We start from the raw sequence: 21,931 nt of genomic DNA on the forward strand, positions 1-21,931 counted from the left end.
CAGAGGACCTTCTTCCACATGTTTGCTGTGTCCTATAAATGGCTTCTCACAATCTGCAAATGGGACTTCTTATGGCTTTCTTTTAACAATGGCTTTCTTTATGCCACTCTTCCATAAAGGCCAGATTTGTGGAGTGTACGACTAATAGTTGTCCTGTGGACAGATTCTCCCCCCTGAGCTGCGGATCTCTGCAGCTCCCCCAGAGTTACCATGGGTCTTTTGGCTGCTTCTCTGATTAATGCTGTCCTTGCCCAGCCTGTCAGTTTAAGTGGACAGCCATGTCTTCGTAGGTTTGCAGTTGTGCCATTCTCTTTCCATATTTGAATGATGAATTGAACAGTGCTCCGTGAGATGTTCAAAGTTGGGATATTTTTTTTATAACCTAACTCTGCTTTAAACTTCTCCACAACCTTATCCCTGACCTGTCTGTTGTGTTCCTTGGCCATCATGATGCTTTTTGTTCACTAAGGTTCTCTAACAAACCCCTGAGGGCTTCAAGGAACAGCTGTATTTATACTGAAATTAAATTACACACAGATGGACTCTATTTACTAATTAGGTGACTTCTGATGACAATTGGTTCCACTAGATTTTAGTTAGGGGTATCAGAATAAAGGGAGCTGAATACAAATGCACAGCACACTTTTCAGATATTTATTTGTAAAACATTTTAAAAACCATTTATAATTTTCCTTCCACTTCACAATTATGTGCCACTTTGTGTTGGTCTATCACATAAAATCCCAATAAAATACATTTACATTTTTGGTTGCAAAATGCCAAAATATGGAAAATTTCAAAGGGTATGAATACCTTTTTAACCACCTCCCACCCAGGCCATTGTACATATACGGCTGGGTGGGAGTCTCGTCCTTCTGATCGGACGTTCCGGAACGTCCTTCAGAAGGAGCGAGATCGCGCCACCGCGGGCACGCGCAGCAGCGCGATCTCGATGTGCCTGTGTCCCTCGGACACAGCGCAACAAGATGCGTCAGGAGGGCCCTGTGATTGGCCCTCCTGATCACATGACGGCTGTGTCCAATCACAGCTGTCATGCAATGTAATTACAGCCGTTGTAACGGCTTCAATCTCTTCTCCTCCTGACAGATCCTGTCAGTGAGGAGAAGAAGAGGATCGATACTGGAGCTGGGGGGGGATCAGTGAGTATTTCTAAGTACTCACTGATCACAGGGGGGGTCTGTGCTGGTAATCAGAACATTGATTACCAGTGCAGCCCTGGGGGGGGGTGGGGTGCCACTAGAGCCACCAGGGATGCCCACCCACGACCACCAGGGATGCCCACCATGGCCACCAGGGATGGCAAACAGCCTGCCAGTGGTGCCCTCCTATCAGTGCTGCCCACCAATGCCATATATCAGTGCTGCCCACCAGTGCCCGTTATTGCCATCCATCAGTGCCGCCCCCCAGTGCCCATTATTGCTCACCAGTGCTGCCTATCAGTGCCCATCAGTGCCCCCCATCAGTGCCCCCCATCAGTGCCCCCCATCAGTGCCAATCAGTGCCGCCCATCAGTGCCGATCAGTGCCGCCCATCAGTGCTGCCTATCAGTGCCCATCAGCGCTGCCTATCAGTGCCCACCAATGCTACATATCAGTGCTATCTATCAGTGCCACATATCAGTGCTGCATATCAGTGCTACCTATCAGTGTCAATCAGTGCTGCATATCAGTGCCACCCCATCAGTGCCACCCAATCAGTGTCTCCTCATCAGTGCCTGTCAGTGCGGCGTCATCAGTGCAGGAAAAAATGTATCTATTCACAAAATTATATAACCTAAACAAAAAACCTTTTTTTTTTTTTTTCAAACTTTTCGGTCTTTTTTTATTTGTGCACCAAAAAAGAAAAAAACTGGCGGTGATCAAATACCACCAAAAGAAAGCTCTATTTGTGGGGAAAAAATGACACAAATTTGGTTTAGGTGCAGTGTTGCATGACCGCGCAATTGTCATTAAAAATGCAACAGCGCTAAAAGCTGAAAATTAATCTGGGAAAGAAGGGGGTTTAAGTGCCCAGTATTGAGGTGGTTAAGGCACTGCACAGACATACACTCACGCAAGCACGTATGTGTGTTTGAGCTTTGGGGTGCACACCTTAATGCAATAGGCTGCGCAGACCTATGGGTTTGATCTACATAGTTGTATAAAAAAAAAATATTTTTTATCTTTCAAAAAGTGTTTCCCATTGTTAAACCTTTCATCCAATTTCTAAATTCCTGCATTTGTAAATTTTAAAAGCCAGTATAAAGAAAAGATAGTGGTAAAAATAAGCACTTGTGGGTTTATCTAATAATTGTCCTGTATAATTTTTCTTTAAGGAGGAGTGGTTGGGGGTGTGTACTATGCCTACATACTTTTGCTAATAGGTGTCCCTTATTCCCATTTCAAAAAGCTTGGGGGGGGGGGGGGGTGTATGACTACAGGACAAGGGAAGACTCCTCAATAGGACCCAGATGGCAAAAAAAATATTATAACCCTCCCTTACTCTGTGGAAAATAAAAAAAAAAAAAACATTTTGGCTTTAGTTACACTTTAAAGAATATCAACATTATTAAAGAAATGTGGCTTTGCCCCTCTGAATAGAGTGAAGCTCTCATGATTCCACGCTTTTTTGTGTAGCTGCTGCAGGCGATAGACAATTTGGATAAGAGGAGAGATGGCTGTGCTGCATATTCTAATTTCATCCCCACCCTCCCTTGCTCAGCCAATCAGCAGCAGGAGGAGGAGGACACAGGACTGCTACAAAGCACCCTGGGACATGTAGTCATTAGGAAGAGACTGCTACATTGTGTGGAGTGTCTGTGGCTGCAGAACTACAGATCCCAATAGACTTGGAGAAATCAGGTGGAGTGAGAGAGGATTTTTACATTACTGCCAGGGAGGGTTCAGAGCTTTTTTGTCCAGGATCCCAAGGAGAGAGGACCTCTGCCACTACCTAATAACCTAATCCTGATACCTTCTGCCACTACCTAATAACCTAATCCTGATACCTTCTGCCACTACCTAATAACCTAATCCTGATACCTTAAGTGAAAGACACCTTTTAAAGCGTATTATTGGCCGCACCAGTGGCACCTGCAACCTAGACACAAAGAGGCTGAGCATCTGTCCACCACCTGCTCATACAGCTGTTTGCCAGAGGGTTCTGAAAGAGACTGAGGGGACCACTTCTGCTGTGGATACCTACAGCTGCACCCTGGGGACTTTAAGAGGGCCTTTGTCCCAATAAACACACTGCTTGCAGGTTCTGAGTTGCTGAGAGCATGATGCCAAGTACACTCAGCTCTTAACGCATTTATCCCAGACCTACACTGCACCCCTACCAACTCCATACCCCCGCTATACTGAATTGTCACTTCACATGACGTACCTGTACCCAGTACTTGTTCCACATCTATGTTACTTCCATCCATTACTTCCTTAAATGCATGTAGGTTCATCAGGACTGTCGTTAAGTGCATCAACACTTCTTAAAACATATAATGTACCTGGCTGAAGTAACATCTCAAGGACTGCCCCTGTTGCGTAACCTGCATGCAATATCCCGCTATCTTCCTACACCCCTTCTTTTCAGCCCCCTTAAGTTAATACTTTGTAGCGCCACCTTTTGCTGCGACTACAGCTGTAAGTCGCTTGGGGTATGTCGCTTGGGGTCAAATATTTATTTTACTGCAAATCAATTCATAACTTTTTTGAGATGCGTTTTCTGGATTTTTTTGTTGTTATTCTGTCTCTCACTGTTAAAATAAAACTACCACTAAAATGATAGACTGATCATTTCTTTGTCAGTGGCGAAACGAAAAAATCAACAGGGAATCAATTACTTTTTTTTTCCCCTCACTGTAAGCAAAAAAAAAAGTTTTGCCTGGATTTAAGTCTAGCATTTTTAATTGTTGCCCAGTGGCATACCTAGCATATCTGGCACCTGGGGTGATAATTTTTTAACACCCCATCCCTCACAAAAAGGATCTGATGCAATAAAGTGAAACATGCAGTGGGTTGCACTGAATTGTGGAAGTAGTCAAATAGTTGCAGTAACAGTGGATGGGGCTTACAGAAATACAGTTAAAGTGTAATCCCACTTTCATGAAAAAATATAGCAATAAAAATAATATAGCATATACCTTTGCTACACAAGCAATGTTGTAATTTAATGTTAACAAAAATGACCTTTCCTTTGCAATTAGCAGCGCTGTAATTTTATGTAAAATTCAATGCAATATGGCAAATGGAAGGCCTTCTGTACACAGTCTGTATACAGAACACCTCCAGAAATGTTATTTCCTGCTTGTGTGATTGGTTCACTGATTTTCCCAGAAGTCTATTCTAAGTTACAAGTCCGATTTTAGCACTGCAATAGAAATTATTATTATATATTATTATATTATTTTATTGCAATAGAAATAGAAGTGTTGCTGAGATATTCCACAAGAGTTAATCACTTCCAAGGGAATGCAGACACTGCAGCTGATGAATAATGAACCAGACCCTCCTATTCAGAATGAGTGTGTAGAGAGGTGCATTCTGCATTTCCCACATTAGGTTGCAAACAAAGCTGCAATGCAGAAGAAGAAGGAAGTTGTGAGGAACTTGGTGTCCAATTGAGTCGTGACTTTGGCGGCCATCTTGGGTCAGACAGCATCTATTTATGACTCGGGCTCCTAGATTGAGCGGCTTTATGCAAGTGGCTAGTGTAGGGGCAGGTTCCCCATTTGGCAGTGACAGTGCTTAGCGGCAGGGAAAGGTTCCTAAGGAATCGGGAAAGAGCAAGGACTACACTATCTTCTTGTGGGAAGCCTCCTGTTTGGGTATGGATTGCTCAGGCCACATTCTGGGTCCTTGCAGCATAAGCTGTTGCCATCTTTCCAAGAACCCGATCCTTTACTACCCAGGCCACATTTCCCCCCCTCAAGACAGATGCTGTCAGCACAGCTGAGACCTGCTGCACTACACGCTGCTGTCATCTGTGGGTGTTTCCAGGATGGGCCTTCTTCCACCGCGCTTGCTGTGAACTTTTGTACTTTGACTTCAATACAAGTTTTTCAACTGCATCTGGACTGAGTGTGTGTTACGACCGCCGCACCATGCTGCACATCCATCCACACACTCATTTTTAAAAAACGAAACTTCCCTAACCTATGCCTTTCTACACACAGCCTACCTTAAAGGAGTTGTAAAGTCAGAAGGTTTTTTATCTTAATGCATTCTATGCATTAGGACCTTCTGGGTGTAGCAACCTCCCCAGCACCCCCTAATACTTACCTGAACCCGATCTCTGTCCAGCGACGTCCACGAGTCCCTCGGCCTCTCGAGACTCTGCCTCCTGTTTGGCTGAGACACAGACGCGGCGCCATTGGTCCTGCGGTTGTCAAAGTCGGTCAGCCAATTTGGAGATAGAGGGGGAGGGACCGAATGGCAGCTCCGTGTCTGAATAGACAGACAGAGCTGCAGCTCGGCTCGGGTGCCCCATAGCAAGCTGCTTGCTGTGGGGGAACTAAACAGGAGGAAGGGGCCAGGAGCTGCAAAGAGGGACTCAAGAAGAGGAGGATCTGGGCTGCTCTGTGCAAATCCACTGCAAGAGAGCAGGCAAGTATAACATGTTTGTTATTTAAAAATAAAAAAAAAAAGACTTACACCAAGAGAGACCAAATATTTGGGTTAGCTGGACCTGTCTATCCATGGTAATGGTCTCTCCTGATACCTTATGGTTCCTGTTTTCTGTTATTTAGGTTGTAGGCCTTTGCCATGTTATTGTGCTGACCTCCTATAGCCGTGTTGGCTATTGTTTGCTACTGATGTACCACTGCTCACAGTTATTATGCACTGATTTTTATGTGTATATTTTGCACTCATTTTGTGTGTACTTTGTAAAAATTTTCAATAAAAATCATTGAAAACGGAACTTTGGAAATACATAATGTACTTGGAGTGCAATGGTCAGTATGTCCTATAATGTACTTAGAGTGCAATGGTCAGTATGTCCTATAATGTACTTAGAGTGCAATGGTCAGTATGTCCTATCCTATAATGTACTTAGAGTGCAATGGTCAGGTATGTCCTTTAAAGTGCAGAGTTCAGTGCTGAGAATATGAAATCTACAACATAGCATCTATAGTTCTATAAAATATAAGGCTCAGGAGTGTGTAATGCACAGAGTGAAGGAGCACATAATGCAGAGAGCGCATCATTAGGATTGCATAATGCACAAGGCAATGTGCAGAATACAATCAAACATTACTCTCCTCTTCCCAGCCCAAATTCCCCCCAAGCCCATATTCACCACTGTACAGATGTTCCATAACATCCCTAAACCCCCTCCCAGCCCACCCCTTTAGTACAGACCCTTTGTTACATACCAACATCCCCAGACCCCTCTGTAAAGACTCCCATCCCATTTAGCACAGACCTCTCTGTACAGATCCACTCTCCACCTAGACTTTTCAATTCAGACCCCTCCCCCGAGCACAGACTCCCCAGTAAAGACCCCCATCCCATTGAGCACAGACCTCTCAGTACAGACTAGCCCTAGCACAGACCCCTCAGTACAGACACCCCCCCCCCCCCCCAGCACAGACACCAAACCACTTAACTGTATAGACCTATCTTGCCCCCTCAAAGTGCATCAGCGCATGCCCCCAGACCCCTCAGTACAGACACCCCCCCAGTGCAGACCCCTTAGTACAAATATACCCTCCCACTCACACAGCACACCTGCACTGACAACCTCCAGTACAGACCCATCAGTACACATTCCTTCCCTCATTTAAACTCACCAGTGCAGATGCAGTGGCAGTTCAGAGTGAAAGGAAATCCCCCCCCCCCCGGCTGTGTCATATCATATGACCAGAGCAGCTCTGGGGGTGCTATGGCCACCCAACATTTGTTATTTTTATGTGTTGCATAGCGCTGTGGTGCAGTGCTATACAACATACAAAAAAAATGTTTCACAGCACCCCCAGAGAGTTAAAAAACAAAAAAAACTTCATGCGTTACCACAATCTTGTGCATTAACAAACTAAATATGACCAGACACTGCTGCACACACCAATAATGTGTTCCATGCTTTTTTTCGCCATTTTTCTCTTGTGGGTCACAGGCATGAACAGGAGTGTGAAAGTCCACTGTCAGCTGATGTTACAGAGCCGCTCCAGGCTTTGGAAGGATCCCGACCATATTGTCGGTATCCAACCAGCTGCCTGACTGACATTTGACTCCAGCTCCCAACATGTGGCTAAGAGACAAAATCAGCTGCGGCCGCCACCTTTCTCAGAGCTGAATGAGAACTGAGCGATCAGAGGTCATGCGATTGCTCAATTTTCCAGCTTAGAGCTGGCTGGGGCATGGAGGTGAGTAGAGATGTTTGGGTTTTTTTTTTTTTTTTTTTAAATCCCCAAACTTCTCCTTTAATAGTCCAAGCCAACTTGATAGACTTATTTATTCCCTGCTCACTCCACAAACATGCATGCCTTGCCCATGACAATTACGCGGTCATACAACAATGTAACGCAAATTAAATGCATACCAATTTTTCACACAAATAGAGCTTTTTTTGGCGGTATTTGATTACCACTGGGTTTTTGATTTGTTATTATATAAAAGAAAAAGGACCAACAGATTTGAAAAAAAAACAAAACAAAACAATATTTTCTACTTTTTTGTTATCCAATAAAAAAATAAAATTTCTTCATAAATTAAGCCAAAATGTATTCTGCTACATATCTTTGGTTAAAAAAAAATTGTATATTAATTGTTCTGTGCGAACGTAATATCGTGTACAAATAATGGTATAAATCATGGGTGTCTAAACCTTTCGGCTTCTCTGGGCCACATTGAGTGTAGAGAAATTTTCTCGGGCCGCATATAAAATTATACTATAGTTAAGGTATATAAGTAATAAAACGCTGCCTCCCCTCCGAGGCATCCTCTGCCTACAGTTAGTTGGAAGCCACTGTGGCCGTGCCCCCGACTCAAAATAATTGTCAGGGGGCAGTGGGCCGCATTGCCTGTGGTTCCGGGCCGCAGGTTGGACATGCCTGGTATAAATGGTAGATGATCAGCGACTTATAGTACAATATTGTCACTAGAACAAGTGAGGGGATTTATTCCTAATGGTGACAAACAGCAATAAAAACCTGGTAAAGGCTCTATCCCCTTCCCCACTCTATCCAAATCTCCGAAAAAAATAATAAAGTTGCCTGGAGTCCTTTAGAATTAGTCATATTGGCTTCTGCTTAAGTTGGCTATGTCGGAGATGGAGGAGTCCCTGCCGACAGAATACAATAGCGCAGCAGGGAGGATTCCTTCATCAACCTTAAATGTGTTGATGGAGGAATCTGTTTGTTTGTGGCCAGTGGGCTGATCGAAAAAAAAAATTGATTAAACTATGGCCAGCCATAGTCCTAACTGCGCTCCTATTAGCTATTAGCAGATAAATAATGCTAAGCAGGTATAAGGAGATGTTTTAAAGTGGTAGAAAACTGTGGTTGAAGAAAAAAAAAAATCCAATGCAAGGCAATGTCATAAAGTGCTAGTATGCATCGCATACTAGCACATTATGAGACTTCCTTCAAAACAAAGCCTTCCAGCACCACACTGTCACTGCTGAGAGGGCTTCCATGTTCCCCCAGTCTTCCTTCCGGGTTCACGGCCTTCGGCTACATGAGTGGCCAGGGGTGCGATGACGTCACTCCCGCACGTGCGCGCGGGAGCCACCCGTTACAGCACTGTACGCTGGACCTTCAGAGTGCATGCGCCGGTGACGTCACCAGCTTCATGCACTATGAACATCTCCTAAACAGTGCAAGCTTAGGAGATATTTACTGTACCTACAGGTAAGCCTTATTATAGGCTTACCTGTAGGTGTAAGTGTGTACTAAGAGTTTACTACCACTTTAACCACTTGCCGACCAGCCGCCGTACTTATACTGTGGCAGTATGTGTTCATTCAGCAAGTCCATCCCCCACACAGTCATAAAGCACCCCCTAGGCACACTGTTAACCCCTTGATTGCCCTGGTGTTAACCCATTCCCTGCCAGTGTCATTATTGCAGTAACAGTGCATATTTTTAGCACTGATTACTTTAGTAATGTCACTGGTCCCCCCAAAAGTGTCAAAAATGTCAGTTAGAAATCCGATCTGTCCGCCACAGTCCCGCTAAAAATCGCTTATCGCCGCCATTACTGGTAAAAAAAAAAATTTAAATAAATAAAAATGACAAATCTTTTACCTAGTTTGTAGACGCGATAACTTTTGTGCAAACCAATCAATATACACTTATTGAGATTTTTTTTTACCAAAAATATGTGGCAAAATACATATTGGCCTAAAGTGATGAAAAAATTTTACTTTTTAATTTTTTTTATTGGGAATTTTTTATAGCAGAAAGTAAAAAATATATTTTTTTTTATTGGGAATGTTTTATAGCAGAAAGTAAAAAATATAGTTTTTTTTTTCAGAATTGTCGCTTTTTTTTGTTTATAGCGCAAAAAATAAAAATTGCACAGGTGATCAAATACCACCAAAAGAAAGCTCTATTTGTGGGAAAAAAGGACCTCAATTTTATTTGGGTACAGCATCGTAAAATTGTCAGTTAAAATTAACGCAGTGCCGTATCACAAAAAATGGCCTAGTCATTAAGGGGGAAGATCTTCCGGTCCAGAAGTACTATTTACTGCGGCGGTCAGCCGCGTACAGGCAAAGTGACGTAGTACTACTTCGCTCGCCTGAGAGCCTCTAGGGGGCGAGCGTGCGCCGCCAGAGGCGCGCTCCCGCCCCCGCTCGTTCCCTAACATGTCCGCGCGTGTGACCGGCGGACCCGATGTCCGCCGGTCACTCGCGATCTTCCGGTGCAGAGGGAGAAAGGCAGGTGGCTGATGTAAACAAAGCCGCCTGTCATTCTCCCTGATCTAACTGCAGAGATCATACGATCCTGCTATGTAGGATCGTATGTCTCTGTGGTTACATCACTAGCCACACCCCTTTACAGTAAGAAGCATGCCCCTAGGGACACACTTAACCCCTGCATCACCAATAAAGTTAACCCTTTCCCTGCCAGTGTCATTTTTAAAGTAACAGTGCATATGTATAGCACTGATTACTGTAGTAATGTCACTGGTACCCCCAAAAGTGTCAAAAATGTCAGTCAAGGGTCCGATCTGTCCACCGCAATGTCGCGGTCCCGCAAAGAAAGTCGCAGATCACTGTTGGTGATTGGGTCAATCCCACCTCTTAATACTCTAAATAGTCCCTCACTATAGTCAAGTCTAATGGGTTCTGTGTAAAAGTGGAGCCTCCGGAAGAGTCCTTTGCCACTGGAATAAACACAAGTAGTCTGTGTGCAGGTCAAAGGAATTCTCGTCTGTTTAATACATATCCAGAGATCTTATACAAAGAATACAGGATGCACAGTAAAAGGGGGGTGTCTAGGGTAGGTTATGTGTGCAAATAAATGGTTAAACATGAAAGTTAAGCAATACTGATTTCAAGTTCTAAAAGAGGAACTAGGGGTACAATGTCTACGGGAAGCGCATGTGTATATTTAGAAAATGTGTTAAATGTAAAATATGTGTGATATTATCTGAGTTAAAACTATCTTAGACAGAGTGTGTATTCAAAATGGATGCAGTAATAGAACAGAATATAAGGACATACAAAATGGAAGAACATATGTCAATGTCACGCCTCTTCAATCACCGCCATTACTCGTTAAAAAAAACAAACAATAAAAATGACAAAAATCTTTCCCTTAGTAAACGCAATAACTTTTCCGCAAACCAATCAAAATACGCTTATTGCGATTTTTTTACCAAACATATGTAGTAGAAAACAAACTGGCCTAAAATGTTAAAAAATTTTGATTTTTACATTTTTTTGGGGAATTTCATATAAAAAAATGTGAAAAATATTGTTATTTTTTCAAAATTGTCGCTTTTTTTTGTTTTTTGTGCAAAAAGAAAAAAATCGCACATTTCATTTAGGTACAGCGTCGCACGACCGCGCAATTGTCCGTTAAAGTCACGCAATGCCGATACGCAAAATAGGGCCTGGTCAGGAAGGGGGTAAAATCTTCCGGGGCTTAAGTGGTTAAGAGATGGTGGAGGTTTAAAGGCAAAGTTCACCTTTTCTGGCAGAATTTCACTTTTCATGTTAATTGAAGCCTTTTGTAATGTCCTTTCTGCCCCAGCCATCCCAATGTGCTTTTCTCCCACTTACCTCATTTATAGCAGCTTTGAAATTTCATCTGTTTATTTAAGTGTTTGAAACATGTTTTTTGCATCCATCACTTCCTGTAGATCATGTGATATCCAGGAAGCTTTGCATCACACCATGCACTGCCTTGCTGCATGATAGAAAAGGGCGTGATAGGGCATGATCACCACTCTGGACCACTCCTTCCTTATTACTATACTACCTTCCACCAATTTTGTGTACAATCTGATTGTACAATCTCTTTTAGGCCATGTAGTACAAGGGCCTGTCTGATATGATACATATTGATAGATTGTGTGTCATCCTATTCCATTTTTCTGGTAAATCTAAAGCAAATTGTATAGAGATTGTACAATCAGATTGCATAGTCTATGGCCAGCTTTATACAAGTACAGATGAGGGAGTGGATGTAGACCTTCAGCTGTCAGGCCATAGCTGGAACTCACATTCCTGCATTTGTTTGTTTTTTGGGGGTGTTTTGGTGCGTTTTCGCTCGTCGTGCACAGGACAGCCCATTCACTTGAATGGGCTGCCCTAGGCGCAACAATCGCCCCAAAGCTTTAGAGCAGAGTGCCTTTTTTTACTGTGCTTTTTGGTGCGTTAGCAGCACATTCTTAAAACGTACTGCAAAGCATGCATTTTCTGTGCAGTTTGGCATGTATTCGGAAACTTACAGTTGCGATTGCAGCCTCATTGTTCTTGTGTAAACACACCAATTTCACTTTCAGGCCTCATTTATATCTAGTGTAGTGGAAGCGCGTTTTTTGGCTAGTTTTTCCTGAAATACGCATAGGGCAGCGTACACGTGGCAAAGTACCTCTTTGGACATTTTGGCGGGCTGCGGTTTGCACATTTTTTACTGTGCATTTTGCTGTGTTTTTGGCTCGTTTTTCATGTGGCAAAATGTTGTTTGCGTATGCGTTTGGTGTGCCGTTACAATTTTTGGCACCAAAAGCGCAACTAGTTAATTTTAGTTTTATCAAATTGGCCCTAGACTATACAATCTGATTGTACAATCTCTGTAAGATCTCCATTAGATTTACCAAAACTATATATTATGAGGACACACTATCTATCCAATCAGGCCGACCCTTGCACTACATTTTACAGTTACTGGAAAATCTAAAGGAGATTATAAAATCAAATTGTATAGTGTATTGTGATCTCTATAGAACCCAGGACATACTTCTCCAGCTTTCAATACTACAGCTTTATCCCCATGTGGATGTTATCTGTTAACTGATTGCTCAGCTCCTGCACACTATGCCACACTATGCCAAATGAACGATCTATGCAAGTTGAAGGTAAGGTGGAAAAAAACCCATCACTGTCTGAGTATTTAGTGAGAGCGGTGAACACTCTTTGCATTGAAAAACAATGAAGCTGCAGAGGTGGGTGGAAGCAATCTCCTTGAAGGGGAGGGCAGGTGCAGGGTGTATGTTAATGAGGTCAGCTGGTGAACTCCTTCCTGAGTCTTACTAGTTTTCCTATCCTAAGGGCCGTCAAGGAAGCAATGTATACTTTTTTTTTATACAACAAACTGGACACTGAGGTAAGGGCTGTATAGGATAGATAGAAGGATTCTTTTCTAACAAAGAAGTGCAATAATGCTATATTGGTACATAGGGGAGCTGGAATTTAGAAAAAAAAGGTGAGCTTAGCCTTAAAGCGGTAATTAAATTGAAAAGAAAAATAAATTAAACATACTTACCAGCAATGTCCACGAGTCCTTCGATCACCTGAGATTCTCCCTCTTGATTGGCTGAGACACAGCAGCAGGGCCATTGGCTCTAACAGCTGTCAATTAAAGTCAGTTAGCCAATCAGGAGAGAGGCGGTGGGGCAAAATGGCAGCTCCGTGTTTGAAAGGACACACAGAGCTGCAGTTTGACTTGGGTGCCCTCATAGCAAACTGCATGCTGGTGGGGCACTTGTCAGGAGGGAGGGGCTATAAGCAGTGAAGAGGGGCCGGAGAAGAGGAGGATCCAGGCTGTCCTGTGAAAATCCACTGCACAGGGCAGGTAAGTATAAAACGTTTTGTTTTTTAAACAAAACTTTACAATCACTTTAAGGTAACTGTCTAATTCAATGTAATGTGGTTTACACAATTTCTAAGAATAATTGAGAACTCAAGCTGTTAAAGTGTATCTAAACCTAAGAACGAAAATGTAATATATTGTAGTTTACCAGTCCTTAGATATGGTGGGTGTATTTGTTTTATCCTTTCAGGCTTCCTTTTTTTTTTACCTGGTAAACCTGTCCATAACACACTTCCTGTCTTAGGGTGACAACGCTCACTCACTGTATTCTATCCAAAAACAGCATTGTCACCCTGGGACAGTGGTCATATTTGGGCAGTGAAGGCACTGCTATCCACACTGTTTTGCTTACATGGCGGGGACTCTTAGTGACATCAACTGTTCCTAGGGACACAGAGGGTGCAAGCACCCACTGCTTCCCTAGGAATCAGTGACAGCAAGAACCTATCATATATAGAAGTGGTAGGAAGTTCTATGTATGATGTGGATGGGAAATTGTTTGAAGGCCCTAACAGTCATAGTTTGACCTGAACCATCTGCTCACCCTATTTGGGATAACCCTACAGAGAGCACAGGGCAGGTTGGGATTTCGAAGCATCATCAGCAGGTGTTTTTTTTTTTTCTTTTTGTACTTATCGAGCAGATATTAAAAAAAATGAATGAATAAACATAGATATAAAAATAAAAAAACACTTTGGCATATTTTACAAACCAAAATGAGCAAATAAGAGAAGTTCACAGTTTGGGTTTACATCCGTTTTAATTCTGCAGAAAGCTTTTGGCATAAGTTTATTTTTTGTTCAATCTTCTGTAAATCTTCTAGTGCAAAAAACATTTTAAACCCATTTTTAGAGTGAAGAAGATGTCTAAAAAGCCTTCATTTTGTTTTCTCCACATCATCATCTGTTGTACAAGTACCTAACACTGTGTAACAATAATCCAGAGGTTCATGCTGGGGTTCGGCTGTCAGAAAGAAATAGTTGAAATCTTCTGTGTAAGGAAAGAGTATGATCATGCATAGATGTTATCCACGGCTTGATTTCCTACACTTCCTAGAGCTTCCATGTCGATCACTGATATGTTGCTGTAAAACAAATGATTAGATAATAAAGCTCAGATATAGGCAAAAAGCATAATCTCAAAGCTTCATTTTTTCCTCTTTAAAAATGTTCTACCTTACCCTTAAGGCCAAAATCATAGTCCATCTGCTCAGTTCAATTCTCCTTCCTCCCTGGCTAAAACCATGATGATTATATTCATCCATCTCATGGGTAACTACAGCTAAAATTGGCTGTAAACATTTGGCATTCTTAGCTACCTCTCCTCCCCCAGCCTGTGATTGGACAGTGAAGGAGCAGAAGCACATTGATGAGGCTATATTTGTGCTTTCTGTGCACTGTGCAGAGCAATGGAGACCTGATTGGTTGGGGGTTCTAATCCTTTCACCCTCTTCATTGGAGCTGTTGTATAAAGGTTTACAGCAAAATAATATAAAAACAAATGTGGATATGAATGCTAGTTTGGAAAATTACAAACTAATGTGCAAATCACATTTAAAATTTACCTATGCTTAGCCCATGCAGACCTAAACAACAGGTTCACTTTTTTTTTAGTCCTGCTGGAGGGAAGAGAAGGCGCCAGTATTTGTATCACTAGGTATGGGAGAATGTGACTCCCCATCCACCTACAAGGCAGTACTAAGCACCTGAGTGTCCGATCGCCAAACACAAGTGCTGTCACAGGGGAGCGGTGGGAGAGTCCTTAGCCCTGTCTAAGCTAAGGCATGGCAATTTGTGTCCTGCTTGGAAGAAACATGCAGTCTCACATTTTTATTTATGCATATACAGTATTACTAGATTTAAATTACCTTTTTCAAAGAGTTCAGCTTTAAGATGCAAATATGAACTGTACTTCACAGAAAAGGAGTGCTGATAGAGTTTGACCAATAACTATTTATATTCAGTGCTGGAGTAAGGGGGCAGGAGGGGAAGCTGCCCCTGGTGCAGTGGTTTATTGTACGGGAAAGGGGTAGTGCTTGACAAGTTCACTCTGCTACAGGCTGACAGGAGTAGTGACAGCAGCGTGAAAACCTGATTGGCAGATCCAGAGCTGTGCAGTAATGCTGAGACAAGTGGGTGGCAGCTGGAAGTGAGATCTCACTTGCAAAAGAGGTGGTGGTGGGGTTTGTGCAGTTTGGCATCTTTGCCTTGGGAGCTAATTGACCTTGTCCTGGCACTGCCTGTATTTCCCAAATCAGCCAATCAAATTAAACCTGCTGTAGAAAACATGACACTGAAATGAGTTTTGTGGGCAACACAGACATATTTTAGGCACTTGTCGGTGTGGCACAATAACCTTTTATTATTTCCCTGTTATTACCTCTCTGTTTTAGACTTCTTCATGGCTTTGTAGTATTTCCCTGCAGATACAAATAAAGTTTGTTGTAATGCAGAACAAAAATAAACAATTCATTGTTTTGGCTACATCGTTTTTATTTCTCACATGCATTTATACCATATGACCTCATGGCAAGCTGCAGACATGTCATACTGGTGTGTTTTGGGACCCATGTTACCCTCTCACTCCTTTTAAAAATATAAATTTAATGAGGCCTCATCTGTTCTTTAGTTGATAATACACTTTCCTTTGGTAATTTTGTAGTGGGTTTGTTCATGAGCACCTCTCCTGCTTTACTAGCTGGTAAGAAAAATGGGTTCCCAAAACAACAGAAAGCCGTAGTTCTCATGTAATTGTAATTTGCTACAAACCTCACCATCAAGAAATTTGTTTAAGGAGGCTGATTTTATTCTTGTTCTGTACAATATTTAAAGTTCTTCAGTAAAGAAGGAAAAAGTTGGTGGGAAGTTGGTAATTGGGTAAAGCTGCCTACATCCTTAGCTTAAACCCTGCAAATAATATAAATGTCACTTGACACCTTACCAGGCAGTAACTTTGTATAGTGGTTTTGCATTGTTGCGCAAATTGAGGACACATTTTCCCTTTTTGAGGCAACCAATCAACTCCTAAGAAGTGGGCCCTTACCCCCTCTATCTACTTCATGATGACCTCCTGTCAATGAATGTTTTTATGCATTGTTTGGATGGTTAAGTTTAACACTATACATTGGTTGTAAGTACACCATGTTGTAATATATATGCATTGATTTGTTAGAATATATTTTGTTGAAGATGAATCTGTATACACCCCTGAAGAAAGAGGATCCACCTCGAAATGCGTTGGGTGTCAATTTCTGCTCCATTGGGGAATTATTGTGTACACATCACTTTGTTTACTTCCCCTTATTTTTTTTTAAATTTATCTTTATTTTAATTTTACTCAATAACATACTTTACATACACTAGAACATTACAAAAATATTCCACAAAAAAGGTACACATAGATGAAAGAAAACATTTCCTACTCCCAGCCCCCCCCCCCCCCTCCACCCACTTCCCTCCCCTCACTCCCTTTAGGATTAAAATATTAGACAAGCAAAATACAGTAGGAGAGTAAACAAATTCAACTTCCTAGAAATTCACAGCCCATATTTTCTCAAATCTATTTTTCCCTCCCCTTCTCATGTAGGCCACATGTAGGCCAATTTTTTCCTTAATATTGTGTTGTTAACCCTGCCCAGCCAGTCCATAACAGATGGTGGCTTAACATTAATCCATCTACCTGTGATCGCTTTTCTAGCCTTGTAAAGACATCTCAATACTGCTACACGTTTAGCCCCAGATCCCATGTTCTGCTCCATAAATGCTCCATAAATCCCAGCATGCACAGTGCTGGGTATAATCGTAAACCTATTGCAAATACTGGATTTATTTTGCCATTACCTCTTCCCAGTACCTATACAGTTTGGGATACCTCCAGAGCATGGGACAAGCTGCATCCAGACATCTCCCTAACCATAACAATCTTTTAGGTGTATAATATGCTCTATGCACAATGTAAAACTGCGCGAGCCTCTGGGCTGCTGAAAGAGACAATAGGTCTATTGAGGTTATTATTTCAATCCATTTAGCATCCGTTAATTTCCCCACATCTTCTTCCCATTTTTTTCTACTAGAAAGTTGAGAATCTTTTCCCAATACTTTTAGATGTATCTTTTTATATAATTTTGAAATCAAACCCTTACTGGAAGTGACCTCTACCAGATTTTCTAATAGGTGGATTCTACACCATTCCAAACCTCCCTCCTTAAATTGTTTTGTTAATGCATGTCTTAACTGTAAGTATTAATAGAAGTTTCTGTTTGATAACCCAAACTCTTCTTTTAGCTCTTGAAATGTCCTCAATACCCCTGTTACATATAGTTGTAAAAGCCTTACCACTCCCTTTTTTTTCCAATTATTAAAGCTCTCCAACTTCTCCAATTCAGGCAAGTTTACATTGTCCCAAATAGGCATATACTCTGTACATCCTAGATATTGAAACATTGTGTGTGTTATATTCCATACCTTCGTCATTAAGTTCACTGAAGGAACTGACCCTCCCTTCCCAAGGAGTCAGCCTCCAAAGAATCCACCAAAGATGTATGGGTGGGGGGGGGGGGGTGCAAGTTAATAGCGCTCATGAATTGTATCTGACGGTGTCATTGCTCGACTCCCAGCCCCCTATCTGTTGCAACTGAGCCGCCATAAAATAGCTCCAGGGATGTGGGACAGCTAGACCTCTCGGTAACTGCAGCACTCGTAAACAAACTCTAGCTTGCCTTTTATTCCAGATTAATTTCCTAAAAAAGCCTAAACGACAATCCGGGAATCCAGATTGGTGAATTGTGTAGAATATATAAAAGTGGTGGCAACCACACCATTTTAATCAGGCTTCTACGACCCACTACTGCAAAGGGAGGCAGTTCCATATCTTACATTTTTCCCTAAATACATTTATTAGTGGCTCCAGATACAAAGTATAATGCAGGTTGGGTTAGGTCTTTTCCTTCTATTGGCAGTATTATTATCGTTGCTAGTTCTCCTCTTTCCAATGCCCCATTTAACACGCACAGCAATTCTGGCAGCATTATCCCCCCATACTCACTTGATAGTCCATCAGGCCCTGGTGTTTTGTGGCTGGCTGACTCCATCACCGTCCCTTGTAATTCTTCAATTGTAATAGGTGCTTCTAGCAATACCCTATCTTCTTCTGAAAGGTGTGGAAATGTCAACTCCTGAATGAAGTCTCCCAACTCACCACCTACCTCTGCTCTCCTAGATCTATACAGGTTGGAGTAATAGTCCTTAAAGATATTCAATATTTCTCATAGTCACCTGGTCACCCCTCCAGCACAAGTCCCAATAGACATTGTAATAGAAGTAGAGATATTTTGGGACTTGCCCAGTATTTTCTCCTCCCTCATAATGAGTTTGTTTAAAAAAAACAAAAAAAAAATTTCTCAGCTTTCTTCAGCTAATGTATGATATAATTGTTGTGCCTCCATTCACTTAGTTAGATTATCTGGTGATGGGTCGTCTATATATACCTTTTTCATTTCGGCCACTTTCCCCATTATATTCAACTCCCAGCCCTTAGACAATTTCTTCTTCCTAGAGATCTGCTGAATAATATACCCCCTAAAATAAGCTTTAAGGGTATCCCACACTATACCCGGCATTGTTGAAGCATTATTATAAGCCAAAAATTCCGGTAGTGTGTCTATTACTTCCTTTTTAGGGGCAGTCAGTTGTAACCAAAAAGGATTTAATCTCCACTCGACCCGCCTCTTCCCTAGCCCTAATGACAGGATTATAGGGGAATGGTCTGACAACCCTCTAGCCTCATATCTAATCTCTGTTACTAAATGGGCGAGTATATCATTCCCTATTGCCATATCTATTCTAGAAAGTGATGAATGTACTCCGGACTGGCATATAAAAAAAATTGAGTTGTTGGATAATGTTCCGCCAAATGTCCTTCAACCCTGTCTCTTTAAATATCCTATACAATGAGGTATATGGGATTTGCTATATGGGAGTCCTTTCCCGGTGGAAACCTATCTATTTGAATAGTCATTATCATATTGAAATCTCCTACTATCAAAACTGGCACCCTTGGTTTATCAATAATAAATTCCAACAAATTTTTAATTATGTCCACTTTAAAAAGGAAAGGAATATATACATTCATAAGCACGCATGGCATCTCTGCCAGTGTGCAGTATATAAATATGTATCTACCCTCTCCATTTACTTTTATTTGCCTACAGGAGAATGACACCGATTTATGTATTAGGATACTTGTTCCCCTTGAAAATGAAGTATACACTAAATGATAGTGCTGAAGAAATCCCTTACATTTTATTCGCCCCACTGTTTCTTTTGTCAGGTGTGTCTCCTGTAGGCAAAGGACAAAAACTTTAAGGGTTGAGACAGTCTTAAACAAAACTATTTTTTTTGACGGGTCTCCTAATCCCCTTACATTCTATGAACAAATCATCACCTTACCATTCATCTTAACTCAATAAAAGGAAAAAAAAAACAAAAAGAAGTGTTACAATTGTGTATATATAAATTGTGAACCCTTCTATATATGTAGGGGGCATGTTTCTTTAACCTGTAACTTCTATATTTTATACCCAGTGTCTACACATTGAATATCAATTTTACCCTTTTACACCAAAATCAAGAAATTATTTCCTACAAAAACATTTCTGTGACTATCTCCAAACACTTGAGACTCTACAAATAGTTATATACTTGATCCATAACTCTATTCTGGTGCTCCCATGTACAAAAAGAGAAAAAAAAATAAACCCCCATGTCCCAATCTAAGGGATCATACCTCCTACCACATAAGCTTATCTAATACTATAAAGACTGCCAATTTCTCTCAAACAAAGCAACGCCCATGGCAGATGTATCAAAAAAGTGAACTGCTGGTCTTGGTATCCCACCTGAAGGGGGGGGGGGGTTCTTAGTGGGACTCTGTGAGCCCTTTCAATAGCAAATAAGGAGGAAAATTCTTCCTTCCCAAAGGCCTCCTGAAGCCATTTTTCCAAAAAGTGTTTCATATTATTCCCTTCGCTTCTCTCTGGTAAACCAATTATGTGAAAATTGTTCCTCCTTAGTCGGTTTTCAAATTCTCTAATTTATCATTTTGTTTCTCAACTGTTCCCTTTTAAAAGCACAATCTCCTGCTTCATGGGTTTTATTGTATCTTCAACTCCACTGACTCTGGCTTCTAAAGGCCCGTACACACGTACCGATCGTCAGCCGACAGAACGTCCTACAAATGTTCGCGGCTGGCGTGTTTGTTGTTTTTCTGTTGAAAAGTGCTCAAAACTTGCCCAGGACATTTGTCTGCCGACAGAAAATGACGTCACTACGTTCCGCGCACGTTCGCCGCTACAAAAGAGGAAGTGAGTGTTTGGCCGTGACCCTTCTGGGCATCTCGCGCTGATTTCGGTAGCATTTGTTTGGTTGACGACATTTCGCTATTTTCCTAGACATCGTTCGAGAATTTATTATGGCGACCGTGAATTTGTCCGTTGCTGTCGTTAGTGTTGGAGTTTTGGCTCTGAGACGACGTACGAGCAATAGGAAGAAGAAGCGGACCTCCTGGACGAAAAATTGGTTGCTTAACCGTGATCAATTTTCTCATATGTCCTTGCTGAGGGAGCTCCAGGAAAATAATCCTGATGACTTCAGGAATTATTTGAGGATGACGGATCCCATCTTTTACCGTCTTCTTGCCCTGGTGTCCCCCTATATTCTGAAGCAGGATACTTGTATGCGGCTTGCAATTACTCCTGAGCAAAGGTTAATTGCGACGTTGAGGTATCTTGCAACAGGGAGAAGCCTGCAGGATCTGAAGTTCACCACAGGCATCTCCCCCCAAGCACTTGGAGTCATCATCCCTGAGACCTGCTCTGCCATCATCAAGGTCTTGCAGAAGGACTATATCAAGGTATGTTTGATTTTTTACATTACATGTATTAGTTGTTTCACCAGAATTATTAGGTTTTTGGATGTACAGCAATTGACACAGACCATTATTTTGTAACTACCCTCTGTCCGCATGCACATAGTAGTAAAGATGTAGATTATCTTAACCATTTGTAAAATTACCCACTAACCACCCCAGCATTTTCTCCTATGTGTCCCTAAACGCATTGCCTGTTAACAGTATTTTTAATTTGGGTCATTTTATTATTTTTTCTCAAACAATTATTCCTTGGCCAATGTTTTATTACCTAGTTTATGATTTATCTAAAATACATCAGTCCATCCATTCCCACCTATGATTGTGTATGTTTATGTAATGATGTTAAAACCTTCACTGACCACAAGCCCTTATTGATGTATAAATGCCCAGTTTTACTTACCCATCCCCCACCCACATGCTAAATCTCAAAGTCAGCATATACCAAAGCTCAAGCTCTGAGGTCTTCAAACTACGGCCCTCCAGTTGTTCAGGAACTACAATTTCCATCATGCCTAGTCATGTCTGTGAATGTCATAGAATTACAAGGCCTCATGGGATGTGTAGTTCTGCAACAGCTGGAGGGCCATAGTTTGTAAATCTCTGCTCTAGCTGGTGAGTATAATGGGCCATACACACTATAAGATTGTCAGAACAATTTATCCTTCCGATTTACCTAAACCAAATAATATGAGGCCCAACAAACACTTTCAAATCCTATGCAATCTGGTAGGCCCTTGCACT

The 21,931-nt window shown here is 41.7% G+C and overlaps 2 protein-coding genes across 2 annotated transcripts in view; one reads left to right on the forward strand and one right to left on the reverse strand.

Moving 5' to 3' along the window:
* Window positions 1-21,931, reverse strand: part of LOC309552753 (T-cell immunoglobulin and mucin domain-containing protein 4-like) — a gene marked incomplete at its 3' end in the record, with an annotated part of 146,643 nt that overhangs the window by 36,277 nt on the left and 88,435 nt on the right. The window lies entirely within an intron of this gene.
* The window catches only part of LOC309554658 (uncharacterized protein), a gene marked incomplete at both ends in the record, with an annotated part of 51,607 nt that overhangs the window by 15,659 nt on the left and 14,017 nt on the right, over window positions 1-21,931 (forward strand). The window lies entirely within an intron of this gene.

Source organism: Pelophylax lessonae (genome assembly GCF_965119305.1).
Source record: "Pelophylax lessonae genome assembly, chromosome: 4".
NCBI lineage: Eukaryota > Metazoa > Chordata > Amphibia > Anura > Ranidae > Pelophylax > Pelophylax lessonae.